The sequence below is a fragment of the Manacus candei genome, unplaced genomic scaffold (genome assembly GCF_025592945.1).
Source record: "Manacus candei isolate 608988 ecotype Guabito, Panama unplaced genomic scaffold, ASM2559294v1 h1tg000072l, whole genome shotgun sequence".
NCBI classification, from domain to species: domain Eukaryota; kingdom Metazoa; phylum Chordata; class Aves; order Passeriformes; family Pipridae; genus Manacus; species Manacus candei.
In genome coordinates this window covers 3,284,231-3,311,362 of record NW_026138120.1, presented here as the reverse complement: position 1 = coordinate 3,311,362, position 27,132 = coordinate 3,284,231, and the positions used below count along the sequence as shown (strand labels likewise).

The following is a 27,132-nucleotide window of genomic DNA, read 5'->3' as shown; positions in this document are numbered from 1 at the left end:
GTAGCTGCAAACTCAAAATATCAGCAGGCTGAGAATAGCACAGAAGCTACTTGCATGAAATAAAATTCAAGCTTGATTTCAAATTGCCCTGATCTTTGCCTACCCAATTCCCAGACTTCTTGTTATGAAACAAAGCATTTTCCCAACATGTCATGCTGAAGAACTGCACCGTGAAGTGACCCACCTTTAGACAAAATAAGAACAGAATTACCTAAGAAACCTAATGGCTGAAAGTGAAAGCCTAATTCTTCAGCCAAATATTCAATGTAACAATGTTTTCCTAGATTTAAGCAAAAACTAAATTTCAACTCAAGTTTACCAAATGAAAGCATCCCTTCAAAGCACAATTCAGCAAATGGTAGTGCTGATACACAGACAGTAACAAACATGCTGAAGACAGGAAAATAAAATATGCCACATGCCTTAAATTTACTATTTTACCATTTAAATAAATAATACACTACACAAATAAGCAAGCCTGAATGTGGAAGTTAGAAATCAAATGCCCACATCTTGAATCTCTTTCCCCCAAAATAAATCCACAATGGTTAAGTAGCAACAGAGACTTTTAAAAAATTACATCTCATTACACACATTTTCATCAAGAAAAGACTCGGTTAAAGAGCATATTTATATTTTTCCAGTTGCTGGTTACATTAATCAGCCTGATTTCTATTATCAAATAGTAAGCTGCTGAAGGTCTGAAAATATCTACAGTGTCAATATCCAGATAAGGTCAAAGTGAAGAAAAAGAGAACTGCAGCCACTGTCCAGTTAGTAGCCCATACTGTTCTGCAATGAAGAAGTAAATTCGAACTTCCAAAGAGAACAGCAATATTCACAATTTTATATTTAGTACCTTTAATTAGTGTTCAAATACTATCCAATAATGTCCACATCAGAAATTTAATCTTCTAAATCTTTAGAGAGAAAAATTAACAATCTGGAGCAACAATGCAACTTTGTCCTTAGACAGCCTCTGTTGTTATTTCTGCAAAGAGGGCACAAGAGAACTATTGCCTACACTATGCAGCAGGATGGAGGCATTCAGAAGAAACAAACAGGAAAGACTAGTGGAAATTTAAACAGAGAAGCAAGATACCACAATTAAGATCACTGCAACCCAATCAGTGCCTTTGGCAGAACACTGCCTTTTTAAGGCGCCGGTAAACAAGAGTGTCCAATGCTGCCGGTTACACTAGAAAGGGTAAAGGGCATCCACAAACTCCAGCGCTGTGAAATGATCACTGTATTTCAGTTCCACACATGAAAACAGTGGTTCATCACAACAGCCAGCTTCCCTATTAGTAAACCCAGGTTTTCTGAGAGATTAAAAAATAAAATGGCACCCAAAAATTTAAATGTTAATTTACAGAAAGTAAAGGATTATAACTGAAACACGTTTCAAATCCTGGGCTGGGGCCACACCACAAGCCTAGGGAGTCTTTCCAACAGTGTCCAGGAAACTACCAAATTCTTCTCTAAGAAATATCCATGGTGGTAACCGATTATTCATGACAGAGGAATGTTTGGACAGCACAGGTCCTGGTCACCAGCTAACTGCAGTGATACAAAGCACAGGCTTCAAAAGGTTTCTCCAAGAATTATCTTTCTCAATGTTGAGTACATAAAAGCCTTATTGAAATCAGGCACGTATATTAGGCTTTTGCAAGAATAAGGAACTATTTAGCTCATTCCCACAAGCAGTAATCATCTACACTTTCAATCTTCAGCACATTTTTCTATGAAGATATGTACTGCAATGTAAAGATTTTCCAATATAATCCATCACCAGTGACTCTTGTGGCAGTTATGAACTTGCATAGCTCTGGACAGAAATGATGCAGTAACTGAAGAATCATTCCTTCCTCATTCAAACACTCAGTAATCCAAGTGAGCAAACATAACCATAAGTACTTTACTTCTTAGTATCACACTACCTGTCCCCAAGCAAATAATGAAATTTCTGGACAAAGGCCAACTACAAGCATATTTAGTTTCAGACCAAGCAAGGAACAGAAAGCAAATAGCAGCATCTCTGAATGATCTCTTTGTGAGGAAAGAGAGGAAAAATATTTATTTTCACTATTCTGTGTATCTCAACAGCTCTTGACCTATGATGAACTCTCACCTACTTTAAAAGATATCACACAAGTTCTGGTTACTCAAGTGATCTGCGTAATTCTGGTAGAAAACTCCACACAATTCCCAGTAGTCCCTTGCCTGTGAAATTTCTGAAGTATCTGCTCTGAAGTATTCTGCTCCTTCTCAAGAGCTACATACAGCTGTTTTGAGCCTTGCCAAGTGACACAGGCATAGGATTAACAGTGTACCAATGCACCATTCCAACTGCCTCCTATGATCATGCCACCACCTTAAAGCACTTGAAAAAACCACCTCATGGACAAACAGCTGGCTGATGCTGAATCTAGTGAAGATATGGATAAGGGATGGTGGAAAAAAACCCCAACTGAAAACATTATTTAGTAGATTTTTTTTTTTAATCAACAGTTCACCAATCTACTCTGTAGCCTAGCAACACTCTTACATCCTTCGTTGATGCTAACCTGGTATTTGGCAGCATCTGCAGAAAAAACACTTATCACCACTTCTGTTAGCTGGAAAACTCTACTCCATTCTAGCAATGACTAGAAGTTACTCAATTATTCATATCTTCATCATCACTCACACTGCAGCATATTTTAAGATCAAGGCATAAAATTCTGGGTTTGAGCTCTCTCCTCTGTGTTCTTGCCTGATATCAGTTTAAATGACTACCCAAATTTTGATGGGGAAGAAAATTTCCTTTGATTAGAATGACAAAACTCTTCCATATGAAGGACAAAATTTTCTTGGAGGTTGGTCCAAGACCACAAAACAAACATTCCCATCAGGTAACAACCACTGTGATCATCAACTCCAAGTCCAAAGTGCTTTTCTTGCTCTTGCTAACCTATGCATCAAACTGTTTTGATCAAACACTTTATACTAAACAAGTTGCTCTTCTGTTAATACTTATTCCCTTGAAAGACACTGATAGAACACAGCACTTACTGCTTGGCTGAAGCATCACCAAATACTGCTATGGGGAAGAGACTACTGGACCTCAGCAGAGAGGCAAGATCCCAGTCCACATCGGTATTACATTTGTCTGCCAACAGCTGCCATGCTCCTACTGCCTTCCGCCTTCCCTACTATTACCAGAGAAGGTTTACCCCTCTTTTTATAACATGCACTTCTCACTTGTTCCAAAGGAAGCAAACACTAAAAAGCTGACGATCATCTTCACACATGAATTACTTCTCATTGGCAAACACCGTTACTGTGCTTTCTGGATATCTGCTTTAAATGAGAAAGACAAGACACAGACAAGATAAATTTAAAAAGTGGTCTAATGTAGAAGGTAAAAGGTTGTATTTTTTTTTTTCAATTCTATCTTCTTCTGTGTTCCATAGTATGTTAGCCAAAATTGTTTTGAGCAGTTGATTGCATTGTATACAGTGCACTCCTCCCACCTCTTAAGGAAGAAATATAAGAAAGAATTTTGGGAATATCTCCTAAAATTAATTTAATTTTAAAAGACAATGCACTACATAGATATTTACAGAAGTGTAAACTGTCTTTAAATCAGTATTTTAATCACTGTATGCAGTCTACTGCACCAACAACTTGGAACTGACACTCTTCTTTTTTTAAGGAAAACAGGGTAGATTACCTTGACCAAATTATTCCATTCTATAATACACAAAGACAGATTAGTAATTATTTGTTGGAGGAAAGCTCTTCCACGTCACTTTTTTTTTTGGTATGTGCATCAAGATGATTAAAGAACAATTCTAAGGAGATGGAATAACAGAACCATAGAAACATTTAGGTTGGAAAATACCTATAAGATCATCAAGGCCATTTCCTCTTGTCCTACCACTTGTTACCTGGGAGAAGAGACCAACCCCCATTTCACTACAACCTCCTTGCAGGTAGTCGTAGAGTGCAAAACAGTCTCACCTGAGCCTCCTTTTCTCCAGGCTTCCTCAGCCATTCCTCACACAACTTGTGCTCCAGACCCTTCACCAGCTTTGTTGCCCTTCTCTGGACACACTCCAGCACCTCAATGTCTTTCCTGTAGTGAGGGGCCCAGAAATGAATAGAGGATTTAAGGTGTGGCCTCCTGTTGGCCACACTATTGCTTCTACAAGCCAGGATGCCACTGGCCTTCTTGGCCACCTTGGGAACAGTGCTGGCTCACGTTCAGTTAGCTGTCAACCAGCACCCCCAGGTCTTTTGCTGAGCCACTTTCCAACTACACTTTCTGCAGCGTGTAGCGCTGCACGGGGTTGTTATGACCCAAGTCATAACTTGGAAGGACTCAGTAACTTGCGTCGTTGAACCTCATGCAGCCATCCTCGGCCCATTGATCCAGCCTGCCCAGATCCTCCTGAGGAGCCTTCCTACCCTGCAGAAGATCAACGATCAACACTCTTCCTCAATTTGGTGTCATCTGCAAAATGACTGAGGGTGCACTTGATCCTGTCATCCAGATCATTGATAAACATATTAAACAGGGCTGGTCCCAACACTAAGCCCTGAGGAACACCACTTGTGACCGGCTGCCAGCTGGATGTAACTCCATTTACCACACCTCTCTGGGCTCATCCATCCATCCATCCATTTTTTACCTAGCAAATAGCACACACACAAGCATCCAGTTTCTCCAGGAGAATGCTGTGGGAAACGTTGGCAAAGGCTTTACTCATTTTTAGTAAATGTGTCACCTTGTCATAGAGGGAGATCAGGTTAGATAAACATGCCTATCATAAACCCATCCTGGCTGGCCTGATCACATGGTTGTCCTGTACGTGCCATGTGATGGCACTCAAGATGATCTGCTTCATGACCTTCCCCAGCACCAAGGTCAGCCTGGCAGGCCTGTAGTTACCCAGATCCTCCTTCTGACCCTTCATGTAGACAGGCATCACATTTGCTAAGACCCAGTCAACTGGGATCTCCCCAGTGAGCCAGGGTGATAGTAAATGTTTGAAAGCACTTGTTCAGCATTTCCACCAGCTCCCTCAGTACCCTCAGGTGGATCCATCCCCACAGACTTGTGGGTGTCTAAGTGGTGTAAGCAGGTTGCTGACCATTTCCCCTGGGATTATGGGGACTTCATTCTGCTCCCTGTTCCTGTCTTCCAGTTCAGGGGGCTGGGTACCTGGAGAACTTTTAAATACTGAAACAAAGAAGAAGACATTAAGTATCTCAGCCTTTTCCTCATTCTTTGTTGCTATGTTTCCCCCTCATCCAATAATGGATGGACATTCTCCTCAATCCCCCTTTTGTTGCTAATATACTAACAGAAACTTTTTTTTCTTTTATGGCAGTGGCTAGATTAAGTTCTAGTTGGGCTTTGGCCCTTCTGATCTTCTCCCTTCGTAATCTCATGACACTCTCGTAGTCCTGAGTTGCCTGCCCCTTCTTCCTAAACTGATGCACTTTTCTGAGTTCAGACAGGTCAGTGTTCTTCCTTGCTGGTTCATTTTTCCATTTTAGGGTATAAAATTGGAGAATGAGAAAATTAAATGAAGTTAATACGTGGCATTTGAGAAACAAACAAAAGGAGTTATTTCTTCACAGAGTTAAAAGTCAAGCCATAGAACTCTTTGTAAAGAGAATCAAAAAGTCACCACATTTTTGGAGGAGAGGAAAAAAACAGAGTTGGGATGATGACAACCACCACCACCGAAAAAAATAACATACACACATGTGCTGGTTTCAGCTGGGGTAGAGTTAATTTTCTTCACAGTGGCTAGTATGGGGCTGTTTTGGATTTGTGCTGAACACAGGGCTGACAATATAGAGATGTTTTTGTTATCGCTGAGCAGGGTTTACACAGAGCCAAGGCCTTTTCTTGCTTTTTGCACTGCCATGCCGGCAAGGAACCTGGGAGTGCATGGGAGGCTGGGAGGAGACACAGCTGAGACAGGTGATCCCAACTGACCAAAGAGATATTCCATACCATATGACATCATGCTCAATATATAAAGCTGGGGGGAAGAGGAAGGAAGGGTGGGACATTTGGAGTGATGGCATTTGTCTTTCCAAGTCACTGTTACACATGACGGGGCCCTGCTCTCCTGGAGACAGATGAACACGTGCCTGCCCATTGGAAGTAGTGAATTAATTCTACACTTTTCTTGCTGTGTGCGTGGTTTTTGCTTTCCCTATTAGACTAGCTTTACCTCAGCCCAAGAATTTTCAGGCTTTTACCCCTCTGATTCTCTCCCCGATCCTGCTGGTGGGGGAGTAAGTGAGCGGCTGCATGGCACTCAGCTGCTGGCTGGGGTTAAACTCACAAAAAACAAACAATACAGCTGAAAGCTGATAGGTAAAAAGACACCACTGCTCGTTCTCCTTGGCAAAAGCTTCCAGATTTCCAGAAGGCAGAAAAGCCTATGTGGGAAATAACGTCACAGACCTCTTAAAATACTAAGCAAACTTCCTAAGAATCTTTCCTCGGACAGGCTGGAGAAAGGAGACTAGGTTTAGAAGTGTGCCTGGTCTGAGTCACTCTGGCTGTCATATGTCTCACTGTTAAAGGTATATGGAAAATATGGGAAAAAAACCCGTAAATAGTTTTCTCTGTGACTTATCCAGCATTTCTAGATTGTGACAGTCTCTCAGGTGGATGCTAAATAACCTATCTGATTTTCTCCCATTTTTGGATGGGACAGTTAATGACTTTCAAAATTGTAAAACAACATGAGAAGCAGAAAGACTTGATCTTCTATTTTAAAACAAAATAAAAAAATTATCTTAAGATAAAATTCTGTGGGTTTTTTTTTAACACAGAGTTAACAGTTCATTTTATTATAAATATCTCGTAAAAGAAATCCATTTTCATTTCAAAATGCATTTTTTTGTTCTATCCCTTTTAAGATATATCCAGCATACTTATCCTGTAAATGAAATTACCTTGAAAAAACTCATATCACTATCTTTGAGCACTTAACACAGAATGAACTGAACATAAATAATGAATTTCAGAAGTCCTAAATATAAATTAATTGGTTTTTCATTTTCATGCAAAACTATAAAAAATTAATTTTGTACATGTTTTTATGTACATGTAAACATTATGTGCATATTTTTGTACATGTAATTACTTTAAATATGCATAGATGTATCTATTGTGTTTAGCAATAAATAAATATGAAACTACTACAGTAAAAATATATTTATTTGAAAACCAGCATTTACTACAGACACCGCCTTTCTCTGGGAACATTAAGAAAGTAAAAACCTGATGATTAACATCCATATAAGTCTAGATGTTCAAATCACGAATAAACAGCTGATTCAAGCTGCACAAAAAAATTCTACTGATTTTCTGTTACCATTAGATATACCATGCTTACAGAAATACTCTCTAATAATAATAATAAAATTATAATAATACAAAGTAGCTCCTACAGCCTGTCCTTTCTATAGTGTCATCAGTGTTTACAAATAACAGACACTGATAAAATAAAAAAAAGCTTCCAAGAAACTGAGCAAAAAATCCTGTCCCACAGACAACTTAACAAGTACCCCTTGACAAAGCTTAGTATCTTTTTCTGGCACCTAGAATCTACTTTCTGGAACTTCAACAGATGTATTCATGGAACTCTCTTAAGGCTCACAGATCTAGAGCTGAAATTCTGCAGATCTCTGTACTGAAGTCGTCTGGGGAAGTAAGGTGACTGTGTTTGAATTTTACATCTAATTCCTTACTGACCTACAGAAGCACAATGAAAAAAACATGTCGTTGTTGGGACAGACTACGACATATAATATTCAGCAAGAAAGTTTATTGGGAAAAAAAAAGGAAGCAGCAAGCAGCCATGAGCTGCAGTTTACAGCCTCTTAAATACAGCTCTTCAGGCACACATATACCACACAGATAGGTCAATTTAAACATACAAACTACAATTCTTACAGCCAATAGGTGGATTTTAGTTGCACTTTCTCAGTTCTACTTTCTCACAACATTTCTGCGCACCTGTCCCTCTTTTCCTTTGATGTTTATATTTTTCTCAGTCACTCTGTTCAAAACAAGTCCTCGTTCCCACCAGACAGTATCCTTGTTCTCACAGGAACAGTGTCCTTGTTCTCCTGATGTTTTTCTCCTCTTCTCAGGGTGCATGCTGTCAGGACTAAGGCCTCTATTCCCAGTCAGTTTTTCGTTCTATACCAGGGGTCCCGGCCCAGCCGAGATTCTCCACAAAAACAAGTCTGTCTGAACATGATTTCAGCAAGAAAACAAAGCCCTTCTAATTCTGATTTTATGCAGTATGGTCACTTCTCTGATTTTGCTTGAACTAATTATCTGAGTCAAAATACCACCACTTCCTAAGACAAAAATTTCACTTAGAACTCCAAGCTGAGACCCACTAATGGAAAAATGGAAATCAATACAAAAAAAAAACTTGAATTTTTTACTTTCCAAGGATTTAATTTCCAAGTAGTAAGTTGTATTGACCCAGAATATTTAGAATTCAATGTTATTTGGATGGATGAGGTTAGGCAGATAATAGAAAAGATTACCACATAACTGTTAAGTTACAGCACTCAACATTTACAAGCAAGTCTTTCAGCACTACGTCTAAGATCCATTCTTTCACTAGTAACAGAGACACGATAAAGAATCTCAACAGCTTTAAGCTGACTACTTTGCACTCCAGTATTTTTTCATATAAATGTAATTTTAAATCTCTGCAATCCTTTCCCCAAGATAAGGAGAAATAGAACATGTTGACTGTTTGCAGGAGCTCCCTTCTCCCCATCCTTCAGACAACACACAATGTGAACTTTGAACTCAACTTTCTAAAACTTTTTTTTCCTGAGTTGACAATTTAGAAGCTTACAAGTAATGCATATAGAATGACATTACTTTTTACCACTTTTTCAGTTTGGAAAGACAAATATTTTCAGGGTAGGCAGGGTAGGCCTGGTTCTTTTTTCTCCAAGAAAATTGTGTCCAGACTGCAGCTAAATGAGACGATGACTAACAACGTTATTCTCAGTGAGGTGGTATAAAGAAACAGCTGCCTTCCACTAAACCATCCCAGTTCTTTTTTCTTCACCTTTCATCTCACTTTCTGTCTTTCCTTAGTCTTTCCAACATTTTGGTTCCTTCCCTTCTTAAAAATCACTCTCTTGTTCTTTCTAAATCTCTTCTCCACTCCTTCAACTACTTTTCTACGCCATAATCTATTTATGCAACTGTTGCATGCTGAGGTTGCAACAACAGGGCCTCTGTACATGTAATCGTAATTTTAAATAAATACCTCCTGAATAAAAGCAGCAGAAAAGTTTAACAAGTGACAAAATCAACTGATATTCTAGTCTGCCTCCTCTCTAACTTCAGCAGTAGCTACAACACAATCCTCAAAACCAGAGGATGAATACTAGTTTCCATACCTTAGAAACAACTGCTATTCAGAAAGATGAAAGCAAGCCAGCCTTTCAAGGGTACATTTACACTCACAGACACGTCACCCCTCATACTGTTCCTCAGTGGTTCCATCAACCACACCTGAATGTACATTATGTTAATAAAATTCTACATATATCATTGATTTTGCCTATTTCATGCATGCAATGAAAAAGGAGCTTAACAAATGGGGGAAGGGGTGACTGAGAAAAGTAATTCTCTTTCCAACCTGAGGAAACTTTAGACAAATTTGCCTTTGATAATCGACTGAACAAGCTGCACTGCAAGCATCAAGGGATGGCGCAGGGATATCTAGCAGGTGCTGCAGTTTATCACAAAACCGTCTAAAATAATTGGAAGTGACAACCAGCACTACCACAAATGATTTATTAGTCTTTCACTCAGCTTTTCAGCTTCCTCAGGGCCAGAATAAATAATTTACCAACTCTATATCTTCCAATCATTAATTCTTCCCTGTGCATCCAAACTACATTTAACTCTGCTGGGTTCAGTGGAATTAAAAACACAATATGAAGACTTTTTCCCCCCCAAGTATACTATTATCTGACTTTATCTAGAAGTAAAATTGTCAATCAAAATTTGTATTGGTGATAGAAGGATTAGAGCTAGCAACTAATGTTGAGTTACAAAATATCTACAACATAAAAAAGAAAGCTAAACTGAAGAGATATCGACAATGAAATGTTCCCAGGGGGTCAGGCGTGTTCTCAAGATATAAAGTACTGATAATGTCTGAAGATATTGATAAGCATTGTTTTTCTGATCCATAAACTAACATTAATTTCACACAAACATCTTACATGTTCCACATGGTAAATGCAGGATGAAAACACTGGACAGGAAACATTCAGAAAATAAATGAAAAAGGAGATGTGGGCAAAATGAAAGGAGTAAACATGAACAGAATGGTTCTGTAAAAAGGCAATACTTTTTGAGGGAATACATTAAAGATACAAGATTTATAATGCCCCTGTGTTCATATCACAAAAAGGAATTAAAAAAAAGAGTATTGTACAAGGCAGAATTAGAAACCAGGAGTATAAAATAGCACAAAACCAAAGTACACTTTCAAATTTAAAAGAGAATATATAAGGTACCATATTCCTATTAATTATGTAGAGAACACACAGAGAAAACAAAATCACACCCTAAATCCATTTTTGATGTAAGATAGTCTTCTCTCATTAAATCAGCATCTATGATTAAAACCAAGATCATTTTTGGTACATAATGTATTGCATTGTTAGAGCAGCATCTGTTTGTTGCACAGCAACACATTTTTCAGCTTTAAGAAACTGTACTCACACAGAAGAAACAATCTAGACTTTGAAGATATAAAAATATTTTTACTTCAAAAAGCATTTTGTACTAAAGGGGTTAATAACATTAATGTGCTAATATTTTCCATTCCAAGAAGAGGCTTCAAGCTGTTGGAAACATAGAGAAGAAGAATTTCATGGTACTAACAGCTTTCTTTCAGTCCTATGGGACCGAGACAACTCAAACTTTAAGTGCTTAGAAGAAAAGCTCTGTAAAGCTATGAAGGCTAATCAATAGGGCTTGCACCAAGTGATAATATAGCCTGAAATGAAATAAATTGGCCATAACAAAAATGCCTTACCCTTTTTCTCCACATTAATCTCAATATAGAGAAAAGTACAATATGAACTACAAGTCCAAAATAGCTGACATACGAATATGTTTTCACACTACTTTCAAAATACAACAAAATTTCAAAAATACAAGAAGTTTAAGATTATTTATTTGAAAGCAATTATCCTATGCATTTCTCAAACATCAATTATTTTTTTTAGTAAGACTGTAAAATCTGTGTTCCAATTTTACTGTGTAGCAGGGTATTTCCTTTCTTCATTTAAAACACAAGAGCATCATCTGCTACAACCAACCATGCATAAGCTGCACTCTACCTCCCAAAATTTTCAAGAGAATGACACTGTTATAAGGGCTGAGTAATTTTATCACTATGACAAGGGATGTTCTAAAACAAGCCCAAATCTAAAAAAATGCAATACTGTAAATAAAACAAAAGTTTGAGAAACTAAATCGCAGGCAAGGTACTGATATCTATGCTTTCCTCACAAGCTGGGCCAAAAAAGCCCTTAAAGATCTTAGGTTTCAGTAGACAGAGAGAACGTACTTTGGGAAGCCTACCAAAGACAAAAATACACTCGATCACAGCATCAGATCGCTGAGCCAGAAGTCGTTTACCATGGAGTCAGTTATCTAGATTCATAAGAAAGCACTTACTGTTGTAAAACTTTAAAAAAAAATTACATAGTAGGCTGCCTGTTGCTCATAGAGCACAGACATAGGTCCTACAACTGAAGAGATCCAGGAAGCTGTTTTGTCATGTAACTTTTCATGGGAACTTATTATAGCATGTTTCTTGGACAAGCACAAGGACTTTTTGACTTGGAAAAAAATGGATTTGGACATCAATTCCCTTAATAACAGTCCCGAATGCAAGTCCACAGCAAAGTTTTATTTCTATACAGATTTCCTTACACACAAAAAAAACCCCCAAACCAAATACAAACCAAAAAAGACCCAACACAAAAAACCTGTGTCCAGTCTTCACCTCCTGAGTTTTTTCATACTCTTAGGCAAAGTGTTCCAAAGTGACAGCTGATTACAGAAAATAATGGGTTAATCAGAGGCTGGAATAATTCTGGTAAGAAACCAGATTCAATATTTGATCTTTTTCTGATTAAAATGCAATTATAGCTATTGATATGATCAGACACTCTCCAAATGACTTCTCTCACACATAAATGATTTAGTAATGTTTTAAGTAGGTTTTTTTCAAAGGTTAAATAAAAAAAGTGTCCAAGATTAAAAAATGAGGGTGAGAAAGATCAAGCCCAAGGAGCAGAGTAAATCAGCCTTAATATACTCAAATAAAAAGTTTCACCAAATTTTTTTAACTGCCTCTAGAAGAATACATGGGAAGTGTATGAGAAAAGTCTCATACATGGTTCTCAGTGTATAAGAAACTAAATGCATTTCTTCATGCTCCTATCAGTTCTGGGTCTATCTATAGTCAAAAAGGTCTGCTTATAAGAAATGTCCCTATGGGAGTACTGGGTAAATTTATATTTGTATTTATCCCAAAAGAAGTATCATGTTGTCGAATGTCAGTTTTGACAAAACATCCTCACCTAAGGCATAGGTTCACAGATTTTTCTCACTCTCAGTCACTCTTGGTGTGATTTTTCACCTCCATCAATCTAGTTTCCTTTCCTCACATTTTTTCATCACAGCTATTTGTACATTCTGACAAAACCTTGAGGAAGAAAGGAGCACCCAGTTTTATCTGTATTTACCATTCAGTAAATCTGTCATCTCCACTTCACCAAAAGGAAATGAGGCAGAGAAGGGCCACAGAGCGCATGTGGCGGTGAATTAAGGATTGAACTTGTCATCTCCTGATTCTCACAGCAACACTTTCTGAGGTATACAAATCAACAATGCATCCATCATTAACATTTTGGCAGAAAGCATAGGTTCAACCTCCAAGATTCTGCAGAGCTGCATTTCAACCTGAGCCACCAAAAACCTTTTTCTGTCCACCAGCACCAAAAAAATAGCAACCAGAGCTAACTACAAGATATGAAAGGTAAGGCAGTTATGAATACTGTTAGGTATGTTTCTGAATAGGAACCTTGAACAACACATTTTCAATAGACTACAACAAATGAGAGAGACTTTCATTTAGGAAAATGCTAACGAGAACCCTACAATGTTTGTGAAAACCCGTGCAAGCTATTAAGAATCTGATAACTTCTTGACCTAAGTCAGGGTTAAAATCCAGTGTCTGGACCATCACTAGATGTTGAACTGACCTCTGAGACATCTGAATTAATTGTCATAAAGGCTTCAAACCACCGGAAGACTTTGGGAAAAGGAACACACAACCCAAAGCCAGGCAGTTCAATCCCAGGTGTTTCATCAATGAAAGTCAACTACACTAACTTAGAAATACTAGACAAAAAATTGTAAAAATGACCCATTTCTCCCCTCCTCTTGAAGAAGGCTATTGATTATTTTATTTTCAGTTTTAATATTCAAGTCACTCACTGGTCAGCCCAGTGAAACCAGGAATGTGTAAAAATCTAATTTTTAAGACAAAAAATTCATTATCACAGCTCAGATATTCAGGTCTATTCGCCTGTAAAGTCTTCTTTTCCTTACACATATAACGATCATCCTCAAAGACTGAAATGGATTAAATAAATTGAGGTAAGATAGGAAGTGACATTACAAAGGAGAGTATGACATTAGCTCAGAAGTTAGCAGGGCTCAGTGAGAGAGCTTTAAACTAGGTTTGAAGAGGGACAGGGACATAGCAGACTCAACAGACATGAGGTATGGGAAGGGGAGAAGTATAGTGCCCACTCAAGTAGCAAAAGGAGGTCTAAGAGGGGATACCTCCAGCGAGTACAAGCTTCCAAAGACATAGCCACAAGCCAGGACTTTCCACTTTCCCACTGGGATATCAACACAATCAAATACTTACTTCTATGAAGTACCTCTACACCAGTGTGCACAGTGTGGAGAACAAACAGGAGGAACTAGAAATCTGTGCGCAGTCACAGGGCTTTAATCTCAATGTGATTATGGCAACGTTATGGGATAGCTCATGACTGGAACATTGTCATGAAGGGCTACACACTGTTTAGGAGAGATAGAACAGGAAGATTCAGTGGTGGAGTTGCCCTCTATGCGAGGCAATACTTGGAATGTGTCAAGCTCTGTCTTGGGGTGGATGATGAGAAAATTGACAGCTTAAGGGTTAGGACAAAAGAGCAGACTAGTAAGGGTGACGTTGTGGATACAGCATGCCTGATCAAGATGAGGAAGTGGATAAGGACTTCTAGTCATAGGCACTGGTCCTTGTGGGGGACTTTAACTACCCTGCCATGTGCTGGAGAAGCAATACAGTAGAGCACAAACAGTTCAGGAGGTTCCTGGGAAGGACTGATGATAAGTGACTGATGATAGTGGAGGATCCCACAACGAATGCTGTGCTGCTTGACCTTATACAAATGAACAGGGAGATGTGAAGGCTGGGGGCAGCCTTGGCTTCTCCAATAAGATCAATGCTCAGGAAGCTCTGACCCAAGAGACCAGGGTAAATCAGTGTTGGAAGGAAGGCTTTCCCTTGGTCAAGGAGAATGAGGTTCGAGAACACCTAGGTAAACCTGAGATCCATAAGTCCATGGGCCCTGATGGGATGCACCCACAAGCGCTGTGAAAGCTGGCAAACACCTTAGCTAGGATGCTCACGATCATCTTCAAAAGGTCAATGACAATCAGGAGAGATGCCTGAGGACTGGAAGAAAGCAAATGTCACCCTAGTCTTCAAAAAGGGCAAGAAGGAGGACCTAAGCAACCACCAGCCAGTCAGTCTCATCTCAATCCCTGGAAAGGTGATGGAGCACATGGATGCTCAGGTGATGACCTGGAGTAGCCTGCATGCATCATTATAGGTAAATCATGCTTGACCAAGCATGCCTGATTGTCTTCTAAAATGAAACAACTATCCGGATGGATGAGAGGAGAGCAGTGGGTATTGTTTACCTTGACTTCAGCAAGGCTTTTGACACTGTCTCTCACAACACCCTCACAGGCAAACTCAGAAAGTGTGGTCTGGATGAGTGGACAGGGAGGTGTATTGAGAACAGGCTGAATGGCAGATCCCAGTGGGCTGTAATAAGTGGTACAGGGTCTAGTTGGAGGTCTGTCACTAGTGGTGTTCCCCAAGGTTCAATACTGGGCCCAGTATTGTTTAATTTATTCACCAGTGACTTGGATGAAGGGGTAGATGCCTCCACAGCAAGTTCACTGGTGAAACAAAGCCGGGAGGAGCAGCCAATACCCCAGAATGCTGTGCAGCCCTTCAGAAGGACCTTGACAGGTTGGAGAGATGGTAGAGAGGGACCATCTGAAATTCATCAGGGGGTCCTGGAGGACAACAAGCTATCTGTGAGCCAGCAGTCTGTCCCTGTGGCCAAGAAGGTCAATGGTATCCTGCGGTGCATGAGGAAGAGCATTGCCAGCAGGGTGAGGGAGGTGATCCTACCCCTCTACTCAGCGCTGGTAAGGCCGCATTTGGAATACTGTGTCCAGGTCTGGGCTCCTCAGCACAGGAGAGACATGGAGCTCCTGGAATGGGTCCAGCAGAATGTCCCAATGATTAAGGGACTGGAGTATCTCTCTTACGAGGAAAGGCTGAGAGAGCAGGGCCTGTTCAGCCTACAGAAGAGATGACAGAGAGGGGACCTCGTCTGTAGGGAGGGTGTCAAGAGGATGGATCCAGGCTCTGCTCAGTGGTGCAAAGTAATAGGACAAGAAGCAACGGGCAGAAACTGATGCAAAGGAAGTTCCACCTGAATACAAGGAACAACTTCGCTACTGTGCAGGTGACTGAGGTCTGGAAAAGACTGCCCAGAGAGACTGCAGAGTCTCCCTCACAGGAGATACTCAAGAACTGCCTGGACACAATTCTGTGCAATGTGGTTGAGCAGGGAGGTCGGACCAAATGACCCACTGTGGTCCCTTCCAACTGTACCCCTTCTATGAGTCTGTGATTCTGAGTAAAGGAGGTTTATTATTTAGTAGTAGAAGCAGGTCTCATTCAAGTGGTCCACATCTTGGGGCATGTATAGCCCATCCACAAAATCAAACAGCTATTTTAAGTATATACCAACACCAGCATACACTATGATCTTTTCCGTATTCGGCACAAATAAGCGTTACGCAAACCGCAAACCACTTCATTTTGCTACTTCATACAGCAAAGAAATGGCACAGTGTGCAGTGAAAAATCACGCTCTATGTAAAGAAATGCCTAGACTCAGGAAGCAACATACTCTAGTAATCAGCATAACAAAGACAGCATGAGAGAAAGCAACTCAACTTCTAATCACGTTTTAGCTAACAGGTTGGTAGACACAACCATATGGAACAAGTAACGCCTCTTATCTGAATGAATGGAATACACTTCAGCTATGTCTTTGCTATTCTTAAATTATTAAGATTACGGGCATATTAGCTACTTGAGAACAATGTAAGAAAACCAGAACATTGCAACTTCCAAACCTTCAAACCTGAGGTCTCTAGCATGCTTTAACTGTCCTACTCTAAAAATCCTCCCCCTCCAAAAAAGATAAATAGTTAAAATTCAGGTATAGTTCTAACAATAATATATTTTAAAATTATAATTGAAGGTAAAAGACTGAAAAAGACTGAATACCAGAAAGCAAACAGTGAAAAAAATGAAACCTTGCACCACAGAACTTTTGACAATACCTCTATGCAATCCCTTTCTCCTCCAGTCTTCCTTTCATATATTTAATCATCTGTTACTAGAAATTTTTGTGGAATTGGCTGTCAAAAAGAAATAGTGAGGATGATCATGTTTTCACAGAAGCACTGTTAATAATGCATGAGGAAATGAAAAATATTTAGTTGCAATTTTCTAAGCTTTTTAGCAAAATATTCGCTAATCTTTCGCTTCATAGTATTTTGTAAAAATAAGATCTCTACCCCAAATCCTTTCTACCTAATCAGACCAACTCTTAATATAAGACAAGCAAGTAATTATTTTTCTAACTTATTCCATATATTCTATCCTTTCTCCCTTTTGGAAAGGAACTATTTCTTCTTACCTTTACCAACTTAATCTTTGAGTTGAACAATCCCTTGGGTAATACTCCCTGTGACTCCCCTCACATTTGCAGGACCTGGTCCTCATGGACTTTAACCATACCAGTATCTGCTAAAGGAACACCACAGCATGGAACGAGCAGTACAGAGGTTTTCTGGAACGTGTTGACAACAACTTCATGGCACAAATGATCATAAAGCTGTTGAGGGGAACACTTTCTGTTGGACCCCATAATTACAAACAAGGAAGGAGTGATCAGGTATGTAAAAGCTGGAGGCAACCTTAGCTGCAGTTACAACAAGATGGCGGAATTCTGCATCCTGAGAGGAGGTAAAAAAGCAAAAAGTGGGATCATAAGCCCAAACTTCAGCAGAGACTGACCTGTTGGAAGACTCACATGGCAGATGACTGTAGCAAGGAGGGTCCAGGAAAATTCTTTGTTTATCAAGGATCTCCTCCTCCAAGCTTAAGAATGGTTCATGCCAAAAACCAGGAAAACAAGCAAACATGGTAGAAGACCTGAATGGATGAACAAAGAGCAGCTGGAAGAACTCGAATACAAAAGAAAGCATTCAGGAGAAGGAAGCAGAGACAGGTAAAACGAGACGAATATTGAGACATTGTCCAAATATGCAGGAATAGGGTTAGGAGAGCCAAAGCCCAGCTAGACTTGAACACAGCAAGTAATTTGAAAGGCATCAGGTACATCAGCAGCAAAGGGAAGACCACGGAATGTATGGGCCTAGTGTTGAAGGGGAACTTTGTCATGCAAGAAAAATAAGAGGACAAGATCCTCAGTGCTTACTTTGCCTCAGTCTTTACTGGTGAGACAAACCTTAAGCAATCCCACATCTGTAAAACCAGTATGAGGTGGAACAGGAACAAGTTTGGGAATATTTAAACAAACTGGTTGTACATAGGATGTACACAAGTCCATAAGCCCTGAAGGGATGGACTCAGAGGTGCTAAGGGAGCTGCTCAATCTCATTGCAAGGCCACTCACAGTAACATGTGAAAGGGCGTGGAGATGAGAGCAGGGTCCTAAAGACTACTCTTCTCTTGAAGAACAGCACAAAAGAAGATCCACGGAACTACAGGTTGGTCAGACTCACATCAATCACCAAAGAGAATTACACATTACACATGCTTTACACTACAGGCTGAGGGCCAAAGATCTGGACAGCAGCTCTGCAGAAAAGAACCCAGGTATCATAGCGGACACCAAGCTGAACATGAGCCAACAATGAGCGCTCACAGCAAAAGAGGCCAAGACCATTAGGAAGAGTATTCCCAAAATGTCAAGGGAGGTGATTCTTCCTCCTTAGACAGCACTGGTGATATGCTTCTGGGGTATTCAATACAGTTTTGGTCTCCTCAGTATGAGAGACATGGACTTAGTTGGGTGCATCCATCAGGTCTGAAAGATGATTAAGGATTTGAAGCATACGAAATACGAGCAGATGCTGAGAGAGCTTAGACTGTTCAGCCTTGAGAAGAGAATGCTCAGGGACGATTTTAATGGTTTCTAGATATTTCCAATGGGTAGGAGTACAGAAGATGGAGCCTGACTTTTCCAGTGGTAACCAGCGAACGGACAAAAGTTAATGGATACAAATACAAGGAAACTCATTTAAAAATAAGAAAAACTTCTTCTGTTGTGATGATAATCAGAGATTAGAACAGGTTGTTCAGAGCAGTTATGGAGTCTCCACCTTTGCAGATATTTAAAACCCAACCATGCTACAGATGACTCTCCTCTGAGATCAGAGGTTGCACTAAATGAACTCTAAAGGTGTCCTCTGACCTCAAATATTCTGTGATTCTGTAATTTGATTTATGGGGAACCATAAAAATTTTTGCTCAAATTATTTGTATCCAACAGATATTATACATCACTAGTGTTGAATATATCAAAATGAGCAATAGGACCTTAAATAGTTTATTAATGTAGGTCTTCCCAAATCACTCTATTAACCTTAGATTTTCAAATATTTTGTCACACACATTATCTTTCTGTTCTTGTTTTTTTAGGCTTCTGAAAGCATCATGCGAACATAACACTGTACTTGATAGCATGATCTTAATGAAATAAGCACACAAAAATGTTTTTTTAAAATCAAAATACATAACACACATTGACACATACCTTGAATTTAACTAGGGCGTGAGTTTTGAATACAGAGGGTTTGTACATTCATTTATGTTTGTACCAAAACAGCACAAGAACTGGGAAGAAATCTTTCGTAGACAAAAATTTTGGTAAATGTTGAGAACCAAAGGCTTACAAGACAGATGAACTAATTGAGCGCATATGAGAAAAACTGCAAGATAAAATTTGAATTTCTGTAGTCAGGATGTCAACTAAGCCTTATAAATTATGCATACATTTTTACCTTAGACAACTCTGGAACACTGAAGAAACAATGCATCACAGAGAATTTACTTCAGGAAAGTCCTATCATATTGAGCCAAATGGCTCATTTTTTCAGACAATGCCGGGGATTTTTCTGCATTAATTTTTCTGGTGTCTAAGAGTTTTTAAAATAATGTTGTACTTTCTGATCAAAAAAGTAGAAATTAGAGTTAAAAGTAACCAAACACATTATAATTTGCACTCCTGCTGTTGCAAAATACAGCGAGATAAACTTCAGAGACCATAAGCGATTACTACCAGTGCATTTTAAGTACTTGGCAGCAGTATTGTTTTCCCCATACCTAAGCACTGGCTCAGAGTATTGCTTCAGGACTGCCTCCTATCCTCTTCAACTGTCTTTTTCTCACTTCTTCCTTGAACTAGCACTGGCACTAATGTAGTCAGATCAAAAAACTGATAAAGATTAAAACTAAAATAGCAAAAGAATGCATAGATGCACAAGCAGCAGACTGCATAAAAGTGGTGAAAACACATGGCTAGGGAAAGGGGCTTAGCAAGGCTACCTTCTCCAGTAATGAAGTGGTTCTCCCAAATAGTTGCCCTTACTATGCTTCAGTTTATATTGTAGAGTAGTATTTATTCAAACAATTATTAGACTAGCTGCCCCAGAACAAAGATGGTTGAAAAAGCACTTCATGTTGACCTAGAAAGGATAAAATGTTCATGTTATGCATATCATTTGTATTTTCAGTGAAAGCACAATCTAGTCACTCAGTAGTAGCCAGAGTACTTTTTTTTATATCACTCGTCCACATAAACTATTTTGAAGTTGCCAAAGGAATTTTAAGACTGCAAACTGAAAGCAAGGTGCACAGTCTCTCCTAAAATATAAATGTGCAAAGAACGAAGAACCTTGGGCTCACTTCAAAATTTCAGTGTTTTACAGAAAAAGAAAAAAAATAACATCAAACTTTCGGATTCTTTTACTTTAAAAACATTAGCCTTTCTAAAAGATTTTCCATAATTTCCATGGGCAATGATGTGAAAGCTGAGCTGTATCTCCTCCAGAATTGCAAACTTACACTTTATTGGTTTGCATTTAGCTATTCAGCAATATTGCCTTCCTGAGGTCAGCTTAATCCCATAATTAACAGTTTTATATCATTAATAGCCTTTTCTTCTCAGTCAGAGCATTTTGCCATACAACCTTTTTATACTGTTGGTTCACAGAACAAAATATCTACATTTTTGCTTCCGAGCATTTCTGAACTCTGCTCTGTTCCAAACCATCACCAAAAAAATCACCTTGATTCTCACAAGTTAAATGAATATAATTAACTTGGTTCAAGATCAGGATTCTTTGTCCATAAGGACCACAGGCAAGACTAAGCTTTCCTTTGGAAAGTAAATTTAATTTGCCCTTTTTCTACAGTGCTGACATATGCCTTAAACCAAGACAACCAGAACAGTTCTATAGTTAAAGATTATTCAGGAATCCTAAAAAATCATCTCTTTAAATTTAAAGAAAGAGTAAGTCAGAAAAAAAAAAGGATAAAGATCTTTCAAAAAACAGCTGCAGCATGTAAAAGAAATTAGCATGAGTGACTGCAGGGAAAACATCAGCAATAGGTTTTGAAGAAATCTGGCTTGGGTCACTGAAAAGAAAACAGAGGCAGATGCTAGGCTGCCTAGTCCAGGTCACTGCAGGGAGAACAACAGCTGGTTATGTGAGTCTTGCCTGGGACACAGAGTTGGTGCTTGATTCTACTGTGCAATTATTCAACACTTTCTTGATGATTTTAGTATGGGAGAAAAACTGAAAACCGGATTTTTTTGCAGGTGGAGCTACAACAAATTAAACCATTTATTTAATGGTTTAAAACTCAGTTTTATTCTCTTTTATGGACATCCAACGAAAAGAGTACAAATGTTGACTGGCTACACAGATCTACGTCTGAAATACAAGAGTTTCTGAAGTGGTCTACCAATTATCAATATTTAAACAGCTCTTATAAAAGCCAGTTCATTGTAGTGCAGATACTTCCAGGACTGCAGGGTCTATATTCATTCCATATTAACTGTAGTATATTTTCAGACATTTTATTTTCACATTCAAATGGGGGTCCGAAGAGAAAGTGTCCTCTGATCATTGTTTTCATGATCATTTTTAGCTGAGAGTTAAAAAACTTCTTTTTATAACCCACCAACCAATGTTTGATTCAACTTGAGGGAGTTGTTGTTCATCCATCCAAGGCTTTTATTAAAACTCCTACCATTGTAATTTCTGGATTATGTTAGAGAAAACTGAACTCACATTGCAGATCCTGGTAAGCAGAAGAGAGTTTTTTAAGTGAATTTTTCCATGATTGCCCAGCTCCTCATTTCATGACTCATGCATTCCTTCCAATCATATTATTCATCACTCCTTTTCATGAAGCAAGAAATTATAAATGATTACCATCTTGATTTGTCTGAGCACAGAAAAAAATATCTTTAGAATCAATGGACAACTCTACTCCATAGATCAGCTACTTATTCAAAATATGTTTCACTAGAAATGCAGAATATGCCCTCAGATGTGCCCATAGTTTTACTAATTGTTCTAAGAATGTATTGCATGCATATGCATACAACAAAGGCGCTCTCTAAGAAAGAGTCATAAGAGTAGTACTTTTTTTAGGTGATTAAAGAAAAATAAGATTTTTTTTGAGGTTGTTACCAAAATATACTTTTCAATTCCCAGTTATTTTGGCATTTACTCCCAGGTAGTACAGAGATTTATTAAGACCAAGTAGGCGTAGGAAGGCAAATAGAACTTTTTGTAAATTGTGAATGAAAACGTTAAGAAAATTATCTTTTGAACCAATTAAAGATAGCTTAGACATACCAGGGCAAGGAGTTCCATAGTACAGAAACAAAGACTGTACAGAAAACGAACTGCATAAAACCAGGAAGAAGTAGAAGTAGTAAACGCAAAAGTATAAATCATATGGATTTTATGATGAAGTTTATTACACAGAAGTTAAGTTTTGCAGTATTAATCTAAAACCTTTTGTATGAAACGCTAGAATTGAGATAAATATGATAAAATGGGACTGTCCCAGATGCTCTGAGTCTTTTAAAACTCTGGTCAACTGAAACATGGCAGTAACTTACATTCATACACCTCCTGATATAAGAAACATAAGAAAATACAAACAACAATCAAAAAAGGGAGAATACCAAAGTTTCAGGCACTTGATATTTTTGCTGGGTTTGCAACCACTGTAAGAGATGTTTTTAATGTTTGTTGATCCTCAAAACAGAGTAAGGAACATTAAATCCAACTACAGCCATATGTTAAATATAAGAGCCTAAGATAAAGAAAATAGCCTAAAATTAGTGTTTACTAAATATAATGCTGTAAGAGAATATATTCATCAACTTCAGTGCTACTATCAGCTTGTCCTAAGTTACACTCAAATGTCTACAAGATCAGAATTTCAGCTGAAAGGAAAAATGTGTTTCAGTAGAGACAAGTGCCACAAGGCACATCCTTCACTGTATTGCTGAGAAGATGTTAGAGGCTCTTTCTGGTAGGCATCTTAATGTATATGGTAAGACAGTATACCTACATATGACAGGATAGAGTATGTTGGTGGTATTCTACAAGTGTGCTAACTTAATGCAAATAAGAGGAAGTCACATTAGAAAAATTGATTTTTAGCTTCTCTCAGCACTGGAGACAGAATGAAGACATATACATGAGTAAGAATAAGATATTCTGACTACCACACTGCTAGTAAGTTGTAACCAAGGTAGACGTGTATTGTTAGTATAAGCAAACTTGCAAAGTGCTCCTGATGTGTGATCTAACTCATTAAAACATATTTTGATGAGAAACAGAACCATAAAAAACGTTCTGGATTTGAGGCTGATAACCTCAGTGAGCTATGTTTCTGAACTTGCTGGTCACCTTCTTTTAGGTGCTACACATTCCCTGCAGTTAACATAATCAAAAAAAAAACCAAACCACCACCAAATTCTGCTTAAAGTTTATGTGATATTCATTACCGTTATTGAAATATAACTAATTACTGTAATTCTCATGAGGATTTATTTCACTGTCTGCAAAACAGGAGGCATTTCCTCTCCAGGAAAGGTCATCACAATATGTCCACAGCTTATGTCAGGTAGCTTTATGAAAATCACATAGAAGAAGTCAGAAGGAGAGATATTGTAAAACCAAGAACTATTAGATTGCAGTTTACACTATGAGCATCTGAGAACCCATGTTTTGCATAAAAATACAAAACAATGAAAACAGTGCAAACAGAACAATTCACAACTTACAATGTGAGTGTTTAATCATGCAGCCATAACTTTTAAAGTTCTTTCAGATAAAAAAGTAACATATTTCCTACCATGAAAGATACAAATATGAATGCACAAACACATTGTTTTAAGGAGAAGATATTTTGATAATATAATAGAATGATTCATCTCTGCTAACGCTTTCAGATGTCCAGTACAAAAGACCCCATGCTTCTTAATAACCTACAGCTGGTACCAACATTATGCCCATAAGTTCCTATCATCATACTATTGCTTACTATCATTACACTATCTCCTCCCAAATTCACATCTTTCTACAGCTCCTGTCTCCCTGTGGGATCCTTAGTTTGAGTGGAGAACAACTGCTTATTCCTTTTGGACCATGCTATAGAGTGCAATCACAGACGAGGCCTGGTAATGTCTTGCTGGCTGTACCTATTTCCTCTTGCAGAGATTCTCTTTCTAGGCAGTGCTGCAAAGATTTTTCTGTGAAACACACGTAACTTCTACTAGCTTGAGCCTTTTTGTTTTGTTAGGGTTTTTCAGCTAAAGTCTTACTACCATCCATATTTTATGGGAACTTATATTTTAAATAATGATTGCAACATTTCTTTTCAAAATATCATACTTTCATCAGCTCTGATCAATCCAACATCTTCTAACATAAATTTCCAAAATGCCTTGCAAAGCACCTACCCTACGAAGTGAAACAGAACTTGAATATTCATTTTACAAAGCCAACGCATGTGTTTGGTTACAAATACTGGAGTATTTCTCTAGTATTTCCTTCAAAGGAATTTTTTTTTAAACTTGTAAAGTTTGATTTGAGAGAGTGCTGATCCCTATTCTGTGAAGCAAGCTAGCGTCATTAGAATGACAAAATCAAGTCTTATTGTGGCAAGAAGAAACATCATTTAGTGTCAACAACACGCTGCTATTGATTTGAACTCCTCCTTGCCTCACGGGTGAAATAACAAGCTCCTACACACAGACTCTCCAAGCATACCAATAGAGGAAAGAGGCAAGAAAAATACTAAAAATGGCTGTATTAAAGATACAACAGGAAATATGTGACTCATGAGATGCAAATTCTTTTATCTGTATGACATAAATTGAAGAAGAGCTTAATATGGCTTCTGCGATTTCTATGGAGTTAGATTAGAACAGAAATACACCTACCAATAATATACCAGATTTAGGCTTCCCAACCAGTATCTCCTAACTGTTCAGCACCCTCTGTGAAACAAGTCAGCCTCATTTTCATTATCTAATACTTACTAATCATTTTTCTTAAATGACACCTTATTTTAGCATCCTGGTCAGCCATTTTCAGTGTAAATCATCCTTTCACAGTACTGGTAGGATTTCTTTAAAGCAGACCTAAGAAACTGTCTGTCAATACAGACAGGTTCACTCTTTTCCTATTTCTGAACAGACCCTAATTCAGAAAAAAAAAAAAAATCTGTATCTTTCTTTTTAATTGATACGAAAAGAAGAATAAACCCATAGTCAAGCAACACTAATATAAATACCACTTTGCACACTGCCTGGTTTTGGCTGGGATAGAGTTCATTTTCTTCCTTAGTAGCTGGTACAGTGCTGCATTTTGGATTTAGGATGCAAATAATGTTGATAAGATAGTGATTTAGTTGTTGTTAAGCAGTACTTACTCTAAGTCAAGGGCTTTTCAGTGTCTCATGCTCTGCCAGTGAGGAGGTGCACAAGAAGCCATGAGGGAGCATTGCCAGGACAGCTGACCCAAACTGGCCAAAGGGATATTCCATACCCTAGAATGTCATGCCCAGTATAAAAACTGGAGGAAATTGGCCAGGAGGGACTGATCTCTGCTCAGGACAGGCTGGGCATCAGTCAGTACCTGCTGAGCTATTTTATTGTGCATTACCTTGTCTTGGATTTCATTCCTCCTCTCTTTTTGCTGTCCCCCTTCTCATTATTATTATTATGTTATTATCATAATCATTAGCATCATTATTATATTTTACTTTATTTCAACTACTAAACTGTTCTTATCTCATGGGTTTTACCTTTTTTCAATTCTCCTCCCCATCCTATCAGGGTAGAGAGGGGAGCGAGCAAGTGGCTACAATACTTAGTTGCCAGCTGGGTTAAGCCACAAAACACATCAATAGTTCTTTTTCCAGAACTCAAAGTTATGTATTTAAGCAAATCTGCAAACCAAAAAATGTAGTGAAATGTACTTGTGCTGCCTAACTGCAACCAAAATTTAAGCTAATTTCAAACACTTTTGTAGCATCAATTTAGCATGCTAGGATTCCATAGTCTATCTCCTAAAACATCAACCAAGTAATATACAAGGCATAAAAAAACCTCTTTAATGATAACTTCTTTTTTAAAAATACTGAAGTGTAGGGAACAAAGCTATTTTCATACCACATCCAGAAAATGGATGAGGTGTGAAAGAAATCTCTTGTTTAATGTGACCTTTGGCTGTACTTTCACTTGTCATCATTATGAAGTAGCTACTTTCAGTGCCAACACATAAGCTGCGTTATATTACCCCATAACAGTAGTAGCACGTCTTTCAGGGAGTGTTTCATACTCCAAGAAACTGGTGGCAGAATGCACTGACAGCACTTACCTTTGTAACTGCTTATAATAGGTCTTATTCAACAATAAGACCTCATTTACAAAAGGAAATAAGTGTACTAAATTTCATAGAGCATGTTGCATAAACTAGTATATGTTGAGGAACTCCCTTGGAGTTCTCAGCTTCAGTGAAAACATTCAAATAAGGAGAAATGTAAATTTCAGATTGGAACTCTGCCCCAAATAATAACATTCAGAGCTTTGTTACTGTGCACAGACCAAAAATACTGCATCATTAAGATCTGCAACATATTTGACTTTCCTTAACGCATGTAATTAAGAAAATATTTCTGAAAAGCAAATGAATTTGAAATTCAAGTAAAATTAATAGAACAAATATGACAAATTTATGTTTTATACAACGGTAGCAAGCTGCAGAACAAAAATCAGTAGCTATCATTATCTAAAGCTGTTCATCTAACACCATAGAGAGAAAAACCATTGATACATACTGTACACACATTTTTATCCATGTATATAAATCAAAGGAAACAGCTTCCTTTAAGGCAAGCATATGAAGATACTAAAGCAAGATACAAATTAAATATTCATACATTCAATATTTCAAAATAAGGAATTTGGATATACACATGCATAATTTAAGTTCTATAGTGAAACCTGTCTACAGAGGCCATT

At 38.2% G+C, this 27,132-nt stretch overlaps 1 protein-coding gene across 8 annotated transcripts in view; it reads right to left on the bottom strand.

Moving 5' to 3' along the window:
- TBC1D5 (TBC1 domain family member 5) overlaps positions 1-27,132 on the bottom strand; it is a 318,415-nt gene that overhangs the window by 260,783 nt on the left and 30,500 nt on the right. For 2 of the 8 annotated variants that reach the window (XM_051808278.1, XM_051808281.1), the window contains exon 3: positions 21,759-21,878. The exons of the other annotated variants lie outside the window; for them this stretch is intronic. The gene's annotated coding sequence lies outside the window, so the exon portion shown is untranslated. The remainder of the gene's footprint in view (positions 1-21,758; positions 21,879-27,132) is intronic. 8 annotated transcript variants of the gene reach the window in all.